General features: G+C 37.8%; 1 protein-coding gene across 9 annotated transcripts in view; it reads left to right on the forward strand.

Moving 5' to 3' along the window:
- PTPRM (protein tyrosine phosphatase receptor type M) overlaps window positions 1-13,967 on the forward strand; it is a 682,939-nt gene that overhangs the window by 311,306 nt on the left and 357,666 nt on the right. The window lies entirely within an intron of this gene.

Below are 13,967 nucleotides of genomic sequence, written 5' to 3' on the forward strand. Positions count from 1 at the left end.
CATTTTTTATGGAACTTGAACATTTGTTTTAAAACTGAGGAGTTTTCTAGGGTGAAGTTAAGACTAGGGGGACAGATTTTGAGAATCAAATTTCCCTTTCAGAACCTGAATTATAGTAAGCAAATCTGATTTACACACATTTGTTTCATGTGAACTGGAGTACATGCAGATTTGCATATAACAGTATAGTGGCCCATTTGAGTTTGGCCTAGACATATTTCATATTGAGTCTCTACTAACACTGGAGATGAAGGAGGAGAGAAGGACATACAATGCAATGGGGTTTAAAATTTTTAATGTGAATTTCTCCCCCAACATTTTTAATCCCCCTCATGACAGTAAAGCTGGCAGGAGACAGAAAGAAAAGCTTCTGAAGAAAAGGAAATGAAATCATTGGTATGGATTAATTTATACTAGTCTTCAAAGAGCTGATGTATACATTGATCTTTTTGAAAAGATACGGAAAATAACTAGGCAAATCTCCACTGGACTTCGGTGATAGTTACTTCTTACATAACTGTCCAGGCACCAGCAAGTGATTAAACAATGTATTACAAATAGAAACAGTATCCAACAATGTGCAGATTATTCTGTATGTGATGTCAAATGTAGACATAGTGACTTTTTCAGCTTCCTAGTAATATTCTATTGTGTCCAAACTATATTGTAAATAGTGGCTGATTTGTTATTTTTTTATGTGTTATTTGTTGGTTTGTATGGTTTTTTGCTTAGAATGTTTAGGGTTTTTTTTACAATCTCCCCCCCCGCCCCCCCACACACAAAGAACTAAAAAGGCAACACAAAGTATCTATGTATTTCTGATTTCCGAGATTTTCCTCATTAGAATATAATGATTTTAGGACAGTAAATATTTTGGCATAAAATCCATTATAGAGTTCCTTTAACAAGGGCCTCTAGTCCAAGATGCCTTTCCTAAATGAATAAAACATAATTATCTTTCCAGGTTATATATACTCCTTTCAGGCTCACTCCAAGTACTTTAAAACTAATCTATTTTTCTTTATATTTTGATTTCTTGTTCCTATGAGTAGACACCATAGTGTCAGATGAGTTAGTGTGAATTATTACCCAGAGAGTTACAGGGAGAATACAGAACTTTAATTACGTGTAAATTCATCATATGTTTTCTGCGGTCATTTCAGTGGTAGGTATTATGGAGCATTAAGACAAAAACCCATTCACATAAAATATTATTCACTGAAAGTGTTGTATTATCTGGTAAACTATTGTAATATATCCCTATTATTTGTGATTTCATTAAGCTAACCAGTAACCTGCTGCATTCCTTTCTCAAATGAAATGCATAAAGTGGAAGATGAGTGAAAAATTGATTTTTTTTATGTCTGGAGACACTGCTTTGAAGGTGTAGTAGTTGTTGGTTAACTACTAGTGAGCGACATGCTAATAACTGGTTCAAGGGGTTAAAAAAGAGATGCTGATAAACTAATAACAAAGAAATTAAACTGGGTAGGAGTGAAATTATGCCATTCTCAAACGTGTACCGTAAAATGAATAATACAGGAGGCTTTTAAGAGAAGAACCACTGTATCTTTGTAATTGCTTTAATAATTGTATGCTGCTTGCCTGTTCCCTTGGGGTCTAGAGTACTACTTTGAGAATTGAAGCCACATGTTAGACATTCAATAATCATAATAGTTCTCCAAAGTGCTTGAACTATGTTTTTATTTTGGCAGAATGAGATTTCAGGGGCTTATAATAGACAAGTGCTGTCTCTAGCTCTACTAAATAAAAGCATCTATAAATAGAATGGAAAGAAAATAAAGAAAAAAAACTCTCTTAATTTGGCAGTATCATCCACAGTGGAGCAGTATTGGTACACTTTGAAAAGTCCTTTGTTCCCTTGTGATGAAACAGAATATAAATGCAGATGATTTTTCTGTCAAGTGGGTTGAAGAGATGATGATGATGTTTGGACTTGGATTAGGGTTAGGAGTTCATATTGGAGAAGAGCAATGGTGAGGGTTCAGGGTGCATGGCTCTGAAATCTCTTGAATTTCTCTCTCAAGCTTTCTACATTTGAATCAGATCCAGAAAAAAGGCCCTTGTTAGTTTTGGGTCTGACCTGGTACCAAAACCTGTAGGGGTCAGTTTGGAATTTAAAACTTGAATCATAAGCCACCATACTCCAAAAATTTGACATGGGCGGAATGGTGGCTGCTGCTAAGAGAGCACCAACTATATTATTTGTGAGAACACTTCTGTTATACTGACAGGTTTCAGAGGAACAGCCGTGTTAGTCTGTATTCGCAAAAAGAAAAGGAGTACTTGTGGCACCTTAGAGACTAACCAATTTATTTGAGCATGAGCTTTCGTGAGCTACAGCTCACTTCATCAGATGTTCAACATCTGATGAAGTGAGCTGTAGCTCACGAAAGCTCATGCTCAAATAAATTGGTTAGTCTCTAAGGTGCCACAAGTACTCCTTTTCTTTCTGTTATACTGTACATCATTGATTATTCTCATGCTTTCTGTCTCTCTCTCTCTCTACATGCGCACACATACACACCCCTATACATCTATGGAATGTGGACCAATTATTATTGCCCTGAGAATTAACATTAGTTTTGTGCCCATATCACAGTGTTGAGGAAATTTAAATAAGGCAAAGTATAGTGAATTTACTCAAAATACATTGCATAATGACAGGTTTGTTAGTCTATAAGGTGCCACAAGTACTCCTTTTCTTTGTTCTCAAAATACCTGCACATAGTAAAGCAAAATATATGGCCACTAATGTTGCCCCTCATTGTGCTTGGATATTAAAATACATGCTATCTGTTATCCCTTCCTTGATTGCATGCTTTTTTTGGGTCCACACTATAATATTATTTATACATGATTTGTTTTGATTTACTTTTTTACATGTTTGTTTTAAAAAGTGTTGTTAACATACAATATCTCCCATAAAACAGCAAAGAAATCCTAATTCCCATCAAATACTTAAGAAAACAAGGCGCATAATCATTACATAGCAACGTGAGCATATATTAGATCTTGTTTCTTTAGCATTGTGCCATATCGATTCTGTGTATTGAATACATTTGAAACAACAAAAAGAAACAATCCTAAAGAACTAGTTAAGGTTTTGGGTCATCTGTTTGAAATGACTCCCATAAAGTTGATGTCCCAGAAGGTCAGCAACATATAAAAGTTCCATGCTGATAAGCCAGATAGTTTAAAAGAGGGTAAATTTGCTCTGGTTCACAAAAGGGAAACGAGAATAAGCATTCCACTGGCTAGCAGGCTATGGGGTTTCTAGGCAGCATTTTCTCTCCCTTTTTGGAGGACAAGGGCTTGTGGCTTATTTTACAAATGAATAGTGAATGCAAGAAGAATTAGTTCTGATTTACAAAAAAAAATTCTCATTTAAAAAAAAAGCTAAATTATGCACTTTGTATTTTCTGTTGCTGTTCTGTGCTTTAAGGTAAAAATCCACACTTCATTATCAGTGTGGGGAAATTATTTGGGTGCTGGGGAGATGCTGTTGGAAAGAGCGAAGGTGAGGAAAGAAATCTTCCTCCCTCCTCTCTGTGATCATCCTCCCCCCAGTATCTAATGCAGTAGGTGCTTTTAAGAGGCTGCTCCCCCCCAGTATCTAATGACCCTAACTTTACTGGTCAGACTCTGGGGGTTAGAGCCATTTTCTGTCCATTTCCATCTCCCAAGGGAGTAGAGAGGAACCAGCGTCTGCCCTGTGGCGCTCAAATTCTGCCTGGCCCTCATGTGGGCCACACAAATGTGTGGGGAAAGATTCCATGTGCCCTCTCCCACCAGTAAGCCTCACTTCAGTACCGGGCAAATTGGTTGAAACTATCATAAAGAACAAAATTGTCAGGCACGTAGATGAACATAATTTGTTGGGAAATAGTCAACATGGTTTTTGTAAAGGGAAATCACCAATCTACTAGAATTCTTTGAAGGGGTCAACAAGCATGCGGAAGAAGGAGATCCAGTGGATATAGTGCATTTAAATTTTCAGAAAGCCTTTGAGAAGGTCCCTCACCAAAGGCTCTTAAGCAAAATAAACAGTCATGGGATAAGAGGGAGGGTTCGCTCATGGTTTGGTAACTGGTTAAAAGATAGGAAACAAAGGGTAGGAATAAATGGTCAGTTTTCAGAATGGAGAGAGGTAAATAGTGGTGTCCCCCAGGGATCTGTACTGGACTCAGTCCTAGTTAACATATTCATAAATGATCTGGAAAAAGGGGTAAACAGTAAGGTGGCAAACTTTGCAGATGATACAAAACTACTCAAGATAGTTAAGTCCCAGGCAGACTGCGAAGAGCTCCAAAAGGCTCTCACAAAACTGGGTGACTGGGCAACAAAATGACAGATGAAATTTAATGTTGATAAATGCAAAGTAATGCACATTGGAAAACATAATTCTGACTATACATATACAATGATAGGGTCTAACTAAGCTGTTACCACTCAAGAAAGAGATCTTGGAGTCATTGTGGATAGTTCTCTGAAATCATCCACTCAGTGTGCAGCGGCAGTCAAAAAAGCGAATAGAATGTTGGGAATCATCAAGAAAGGGGTAGATAATAAGACAGAAAATATATTGCCTCTATATAAATCCATGGTACGCCAAAACCTTGAATACTGTGTGCAGATGTGGTCGTCTCATCTCAAAAAAGATATATTGGAATTGGAAAAGGTTCAGAAACAGGCAACAAAAATGATTAGGGGTATAGAACGGCTTCCATCTGAGGAGAGGTTAATAAGACTGGGACTTTTCAGCTTGGAAAAGAGGCGACCAAGGGGGGATATGATAGAGGTCTATAAAATCATGAGTGGTATAGAGAAAGTAAATAAGGAAGTGTTATTTACTCCTTCTCATAATACAAGAACAAGGGGCCACCAAATGAAATTAATAGGTAGCAGGTTAAAAACAAATAATGGAAAGTATTTTTTCACACAACACACTGTCAACCTCTGGAACTCCTTGCCAGAGGGGGTTGTGAAGGCCAATACTATAACGGGGTTCAAAAGGGAGCTAGATAGATTCATGGAAGATAGGTCCATCAATGGCTATAAGGGGGGAGGGAAAGCTCAGTGGTTTGAGCATTGGCCTGCTAAACCCAGGGTTGTGAGTTCAATCCTTGAAGGGGCCATTTAGGGATCTGGGGCAAAAATTGGGGATTGTGCCTGCTTTGAGCAGGGGGTTGGACTAGATGACCTTCTGAGGTCCCTTCCAACTCTGATATTCTATGATTCTATAAGCCAGGATAGGCAGGAATGGTGTCCCTAGCCTCTGTTTGCCAGAAGCTAGGATTGGGTGATAGGGCATGGATCACTTGATGATAACCTGTCTATTCATTCCCTTTGGGGCACATGCCATTTGCCACTATCAGAGGACAGGATACTGGGCTTGATGGACCTTTGGTCTGACCCAGTATTGCCGTTCTTATGTTCATTGCACATCTGCATGAAGTCCAGGTGGAAGCTAACCCATAATTATATTAGGCTGATTACAGACAAGTGAAAAAGCTTGAATATTAAGAATGTAAGTATGCAAATGTCAATTATAAAAGGCAATTGAATATGAACACAAGAAACCGTAGTACAGAATGTAAATATGGAATACTGTGTTAAGAGAAAAGTGTGATCCACCAATAGAAATAGGGCTGTTAATAAGGTTATGACTTAGGACTGGTAGATTCCAGAGCCAATGTAATCTTGTTCCTCAGATGATCCTTTTAGAATGAGTAACATGACCATTCATCTAAAATATTCTTAACACCTAGATTTTCAAATTTATAGTACTAGCTACTGGTATCTGAGTTAAGCCACATTTTCATATCTAATCTCAAAGTGTCTTTGTAGCATCCTTTTTATTGTTCTAAGAACAACAGATGTTAAAAAAAAAAATCTCAGTGTCTGCCCATATTTGTCACTGGGTCTCCTTAGCTGGATTAGATTTCTTGGAAGGGACAAATTAATGTAGTCAGGAAGTGTTTTGGGTTTGTGTAATTTGTTTGAGTGTTTTGGTCCAGAAAGGATGTTCTGGAAAATAAATAATGTTTACATTGGACTTTGTTAGCTGCTAGCACTACGTATACTGAGCAAATACCTTTAAAACGAATGTAGTAACTATTTAATCAGTCTTGATTGGCATTTTGGATATTAAAATTAATGCATTGTGAAAATAAAAATCAAACTATGTGGTCAGCTGCTGTTAATTTTAACAATTTCTAGAGCGATTTTATTTGCAATCCCCTTTTTTAAAAAAGTCTGTTCAGTAATTCACTTCATTACTGTTGTACAGTGTTCAATTTTAAGAAGATGACTTGATGTATAACTGGCATGTTTGGCCACGTAAATGACAAAATATAACTTTTTATGACCTGTGCATAATTATGGATTGCTTTGGAATGACAACTGGCTAAACTTCTACTATAATTACATTTCCATTATAAAAGTTTCATCTTTTTATCTGACACGTATGGCTAGATTGTGAAGAACATTCATTTTTATAAGAGAGAGAATTAGAGAGCTATAATTTATAATTCAAGATTATCAATATAAGCATTTATTCTTTCAGAAGAACCTTTCACTGCCAAATACCACTCTGCATTGTTAGTTACTTAAAAAGGAAAGTGCCAATTCCTTAGGCATTTATTTAATTGATTATAAAAGCAGATGAAAAGTATTGGTTGTTTAATCATGGCATACAGTAACTCAGAGTGACACTTTGCAAATAGATTTCATTTTTTTACGTGAGCCTGGTCTCTGTCCCTCTATCCACAATTAATGTTCTTCAACCAGAAGTAGAATCTCTGTGAGGGTCCTCTATGGAGGCTCAGGAGACCTGTGTTTCTACTCAAATTAGAGAATCAAAAATGTCTCCTTAGTCCAGACAGAGATTAACCTTAGGAAAAATTCTGATTCCAAAGATTGCATTCTACATTCTTGTCTTTTCTCCAGCATTGCAACCTCATGACATTCTTCCTTTGGAAGTTGCGTGCAAGTGGTATCTTTGGATAGACATCAAGTGAATATGGTCAGGAAATACAGGCTCTCTCAGGCTACCAGTAAGCAAGGTGCTCTAGGACCAGGGATTCTTAAAAAGCTAAGAAGAAGTTTAAAATTGAAAAAGAGGTAAAAACGAATGACTACAGAGTATGGTGTCTTCGTATGATTATCATAGGATTTTTTTACTAGAGTTTTTATAGGGATTATATCTATATCCCTATATAGAGAGAACACTACAACAGTGGGCATCTCAGATACATGGTGGGATAATATGTGTGACTGGAATATTGGTATAGAAGGGTACAGCTTGCTCAGGAAGGACAGGCAAGGAAAAAAGGGAGGAGGTGTTGCCTTATATATTAAAAATGTATACACTTGGACTGAGGTTGAGATAGAAATAGGGGACAGACTTGTTGAAAATCTCTGGGTAAGGATAAAAAAGGTAAAAAACAAGGGTGATGTCATGGTAGGCATCTACTACAGACCATGTAACCAGGAAGAAGAGGTGGATGAGGCTTTTTTAAACAGCTAACAAAATGATCCAAATCACAGGAGTTGGTGGTGATGGGGGACTTCAACTATCCAGAGATCTGTTGGGAAAATAAAACAGCAGGGCACAGATTATCCAATAAATTCTTGGAACGTATTGCAGACAATTTTTTATTTCAGAAGTTGGAGACAGCTTCTTGGGGAGAGGCTGTTCTAGATTTGATTTTGACAAATAGGGAGGAACTGGTTGAGAATTTGAAAGTGGAAGGCAGCTTGAGTGCAAGTGATCATGAAATGATAGAGTTCATGATTCTAAGGAATGGTAGGAGGGAGAACAGCAAAATAAAGACTATGGATTTCAAGAAGGCAGACTTTAGCAAACTCAGGGAGTTGGTAGTAAGATCCCATGGTAAGCAAGTCTAAGGGGAAAAACAATTGAAGATAGTTGGCAGTTTTTCAAAGAGACATTATTAAGGGCACAAGAGCAAATTATCCCCCTGAATACTATCCCAAATAACTAAGCAATCAATTTGCAAACATCTAGAAGATAATAAGTTGATGAGTAACAGTCAGCATGTATTTGTCAAGAACAAATCATGTCAAACCAACCTGATAGCTTTCTTTGACAGGGTAACAAGCCTTGTGGATGGGGGAAGCGTTAGACGTGGTATATCTTGACTTTAGTAAAGCTTTTGATACTTCTCATAAACTAGGGAAATGCAACCTAGATGGAGCTACTATAAGGATGGTGGAAAACTGGTTGGAAAACTGTTCCCAGACAGTAGTTATCAGTGGTTCATAGTCATGCTGGAAGGGCATAATGAGTGGGGTCCCACAGGGATTGGTTCTGGGTCCGGTTCTGTTCAATACCTTAATTAATGATTTAGATAATGGCATAGAGAGTACACTTATAAAGTTTGCGGACGATACCAAGCTGGGAGGGGTTGCAAGTGCTTTGGAAGGTAGGATTTAAATTCAAAATGATCTGGACAAACTGGAGAAATGGTCTGAAGTAAATAGGATGACATTCAATAAGGACAAATGCAAAGTACTTCACTTAGTAAGGAACAATTAGTTGCACACAAACAAAATGGGAAATGACTGCCTAGGAAAGAGTACTGCGGAAAGGGATCTGGGGGTCATAGTGGACCACAAGCTAAATATGAGTCAACATTGTAACACTGTTGCCAAAAATTCCGCTCTATTCTGCGCTGATTAGGCCTCAACTGAGATATTGTGTCCAGTTCTGGGCACCACATTTCAGGAAGGATGTGGACAAATTGAAGAGAGTCCAGATAAGAGCAACAAAAATGATGAAGGGTCTAGAAAACATGACCTGTGAGGGAAGATTGAAAAAAGTGGGTTTGTTTAATCTGGAAAAGAGAAGACAGAGAGGGAACGTGATAATGGTTTTCAAGTATGTAAAAGGTTGTTACAGTAAGGAGGAAGAAATTTTTTTCTTAACCTCTGAGGATAGGACAAAAAGCAATAGGCTTAAATTGCAGCAAGGGAGGTTTAGGTTGGATATTAGGAAAAACTTCCTAACTATCAGGATGGTTAAGCACTGGAATAAATTGCCTGGGGAGGTTGTGGAGTCTCCATCATTGGAGATTTTTAAGAGCAGCTCAGACAAACACCTGTCAGGGATGATCTAGATAATACTTGGTCCTGCAACGAGTGCAGAGGACTGGACTAAATGATCACTCGAGGTCCCTTCCAGTTCTATGATTCTGTGATTCTATGTCCTGATGGGGCTTCTAGACACTACTAGAATACAAGAAATGCCTCAGTAGGGCATCTAGTCTAGTCCAGTCCCCTGAATTCAAGGCAGGACCACGTATTGTCTAGACCATTCCTGAGAGGTGTTTGTCTAACCTGTTCTTTAAAACCTCCAATGATGGAGATTCCACAATCTCCCTTGGCAGTCTGTTTAAATGCTTAACTACAGTGACAGGAAGTTTTTCCTAATGTTCAACCTAAACCACCCTTGCTGCAATTTAAGCCTATTGCTTCTTCTCCTATCTTTAGAGGTTAACAAGAACAATTTTTCACCCTCCTCCTTGTAACAATCTTTTATGTACTTGAAAACTGTTATCATCTCCCCGCTCAGTCTTCTCTTTTCCAGATGAAACAAATCCATTTTTTTCAGTCTTTCCTCATTGGTCATGTTTTCTAGATCTTTAATCATTTTTGTTTCTCTCCTCTGGACTTACTCCAATTTGTCCATATCTTTCCTCAAATGTGGAGCCCAGAACTGGACACAATACTCCAGTTGAGGCCTTATCAGCGTGGAGTAGAGTGGAAGAATTACTTCTTATGTCTTGCTTACAACACTCCTGTTAAAACATCCCAGAATGTTGTTCACTTTATTTTGCAACAATGTTACATATTTCGCTTGTGATCCTCCTATAACCCCTAGATCCCAGTCCGCAGTACTCCTTCGTAGGTAGTCATTTCCCATTTTGTATGTGTGCAATTTAATTTTCCTTTCATCTTGAATTTTACCTGGAGGTGACTTGCTATCCAATTCAAGGCACACAGTACTGATTATATATGCTAATATTGACTCCCCTAGAGCATGATATAAGAAGATGCATTCTGCACTAGATGAAGCTTCCATATACCTTCAAAGGTCATCCTATGTAGAGCACAACCTGAAGGTGATCTAATTGTGATAAGGTCTTTATCAATAAGGAAAGGCATCCTGTCTAACCTTAGATGAGGGAGGGGGAACTTAAGAGTCACAGGCACAGATGCTACTTGAGAATCCAAGAGCAATATTTGTTCTAGCAACACGTCAAGATGAAAAACCTTGTTGTTAAAAGGTCCGACATCTTCAGTAGAAGGCACCAACACAGCCCATGACCATTCTTCCGTGTTTTGCTGTACCAACTACCAGTGCTTCTGTCTGATCTGGAATGAACTTCATATAGCTGGTTCTCATAGAAATTTTGATCTTGGAGCATTGCAGCTCACAACCTTCCTAGGGAGATTGCATACAGATTGTATATATTGTCTGGATGACCAGATAGAACCCTGCACCTCAGAGCCCTTGGAGGGGAAGAGTGATAATCGGTACTGCAGTCTGGGATCTCATAGAGGAAGGAGTGAAGCCATTGTAAGACCACCCCAGGCATTCCTATAAGGTTTTGCAAGTGTGGATGTGTGCAAAACATCTGAGTCAATAATTTCAAAGATAGTTTATGGTAATGTCACATTCTCAAAGTAAGAGAGGTCAAAAATCACTCATTTTTTACAAAAGTATATTTAAAAGATTGTCATAACCAAAGATCATTCATATACATGTATGTGTGTATATATATATGTGTGTGTGTATATAGTATGTATAAAATGCATAAATGTATATGAATGATCTTTGGTTATGACAGTCTTTTAATACACACACACACTCTCTCTCTCTCTCTTTACAATTTAAAGGAAAAACTTTATGCCAATAAAGCTCTAATGTCAAAAGAAGATTCTTGCATATGTAGAAAAGTTGTTCTTTGATTCAGTATTTTCCTATTTTTGTGTGTGTGTATATATATATCTATTTCTGTGCTATTAGTATCAGAAAATAGTTGAGGGTGAATTTTCCAGTTAATTTATTTTGTCCTGTATTACAATGTTACAGTCTGTGCTAAACTGCTAAAGTGCAATGTATTGCTCAGTACACTGAACAACTGATTTGAAAAAAGACTATTAACAGAGTGATAATTTTCATATACCGTCGAGTAAATTTTTAATGATAAATTACTTCTGCCCCTACTACCATTCTACTGTTAATCTTTTAACTAACAAATCACTGCTTATTAAGATGTACAATTCATGTTGTCTTTCCTCTGTTGTGCCATCATGATGGATTTTAAGATATTACATGAGCTGAAGGCCTTGCAGATTGTTGTTCTCTTTACCTTAATGACAAAATTTGAAGGACAGTTTTTAGCAATTAAATTTTTACTTTTTTAATCTCTGCAAGTTTATTTATTACAGGAAATACCTTCAATACTTCAAGTTCAGATATTACCTAATTGCAAATGCTTAAATCCCAGTTCTTCAGGTGGAGCCAGAGTCGGTGACCTGGATCTGATTGCAGGCCTCAGTGATAGTGACAGAGCCTGAGGTACCAAAGACAACTGGGAAGTTTTAAGGGCCACTACTCGAGTTAATTGTCTGTTATCTTCTGTAACAATGCTCGTCCTACGCACAGCGAAGAGAGAGGCCAGGTTGCAGGGCTCCTATTTGACTTTAGTGTGTGTTGGATCAAACCCTTGCAGTCCCAGGGCCATGTTTTAGCTCCTGCTACAGCATATGCCTTTCCAGTTACATATGGGGCCATAAAGGAGTAAGACCGTCCACCCAGGGGAATTTACCCTGTGCTGGGGAAGCATAGGCCAGTGGCAATAGCCCTACACTCTTCCCCTTCCATTAGTGGCTTAGGGTTGGGCCATGTGCGGGAAGGGACATGTCTACTACAAGAGAGGAAAGGCTGAACTGAAGTATATCTTCCAAGATCTACTGAGCATGTGCAAATGGTGATTTTTTTCAGTCTTACAGCTGTTACATCTGGGCTGATTCTCATGGGGACAGCAGAAGGGACCTTTCTCACCAAGGACTATTTCCGTGACAAATCTAAAGTTCCTGATCCAAACCCTGGAGAATGCTATAGCTCTTAAAAAAATGATTGGAGGGGAATGTTTAACATTGACACAATGTCCCCCAATCTCATTTCTTAGAAACCCCTGAACTCTTTGCTCAGTCTTTCAAAAAATATCCAGTCTGAGGCAGAGGTCAAGCAGTCCAAATGTTTAGTGTCTGGCAAAGTATATAAGCGTCTAAAAACAAGTAATAGGCAAACTTAACCATAGGCACTGTTACAGCTCTCTCTCTCTCTCTCTCTCATTAATATATATCTAATGAGATAAGATGGTAAACTTAAAAGTGATTTTTGTATAGTAATATATGTAATATGTATAATAAAATATGACTGTATTATGCAAACATCAGTTTCAGGCTTAGCAACTTAGCTCAGCAGATACTTGACAAAATACATGTAGCTGCTATGCTTTCCAGCGAATTTTGTGATGCTAAAGTAAAACAATAAGATAAATAAAACATTAAAAGTTATCAATGAAATTCTATGCTTCTATTCAATATATGGTGTTAAGAGAACATGAGATGTTGAGAGATTCCTATGTGAAATTAAAATAAAACCACCCAGGTTGGTAGGTGCCAAATGTAGTTTGATTTTAAAATCTGTATATGTTTGGACAATCTAATTTTTCCCCAAATCAACTCTTAATTGCTCATCTATTGGTTAAAACAAAACAATGCCCGTGCAGTCCTACAATAATAAACCAGTATGCACACGAGATAGAGGAAAATTAGTTTTGCTAAGGTCTGATAGGTTTCAGTTCTAGGCTTCCATGAGCAACAGTGCTAAAATCTGTTTTTTAAATGATTTTGGGGGGAAAAAAACCCTTGACAGTGTTTCAAGGCTGTCATATTATATGGGAGGTTGTGGCTACAGACTCATCTTCTCCCACAAAGACAGTAGTAGCAATCTTGTGTTGTAACACAATGCTGAGGCATTGCCCTGAAGCACCACAATGGAATGACATTGTATGGGTTCAAAGGAGGATGTGGGAGCAACCATGGGCAAATAAGTTTTGGGTTTCACCCACTCAGAGCTGAAGGACTGATATTCTTTTAAACATTTGTCCTAAAACTTGATTAAGAGAAACAGAGTAGAAGACTCTCAAAAATTGAGTAGCTTTTCTAAAATTAAAGATTGAGATGGTCTAAAGTGTGAGTGGGGGAGAAGGAAAAGAATGAAGGATTGTACTAGTTTTATATGAGAGATGGCCATTCTCAATGGGAAATTAGAAGACCTGAGAGAAAATGATAAGTTTCTGGCTTTCCTGAAGCTCACCAACCCACTATAATTAATGGAATGTAGTGGAATCTCCAAGTCATATTCTTTAAATTTGTAGCAAGAGGTCTGTGGAAATAGGAGACATTCGGTAGTTAACTAGCACTGTAGTAGTTTCTAGGTTTCTTTTTCATTTGTGGCCTGGGCTTCAAAAATCATGTGCCTTCTTCTCTCTCCTCCCCACCCTCCCACGAAAGTCTTTTGATCTCTTCACATTCCCCTTTGTAGCCACAAGTTTGGACAGCACTCCGTGTACAAGCAATAGCACACAATAAGATGTGTAGTGTTATTCTAGAGCAGCAGCATGCTGATAACTACCTGAGGTATATGGTTACATGTGCAGTATTTTTCATGATATTATATTTTGTGACTGGATAATGGTGTGTCACAGAAAAATCACTGCTGAGGAAAATTGAAAGCATTCATCAAAGATGAACGTTAAAAGGAAGCAGAAATTTTTGGTTTGAAAGAACCAGAAAGTAATCTGATTATAGTAGATAATTCTATTAACTCCACTGCTGTTATT

Source organism: Caretta caretta, chromosome 2 (genome assembly GCF_965140235.1).
Source record: "Caretta caretta isolate rCarCar2 chromosome 2, rCarCar1.hap1, whole genome shotgun sequence".
In the NCBI taxonomy this organism is placed as follows: Eukaryota; Metazoa; Chordata; order Testudines; family Cheloniidae; genus Caretta; species Caretta caretta.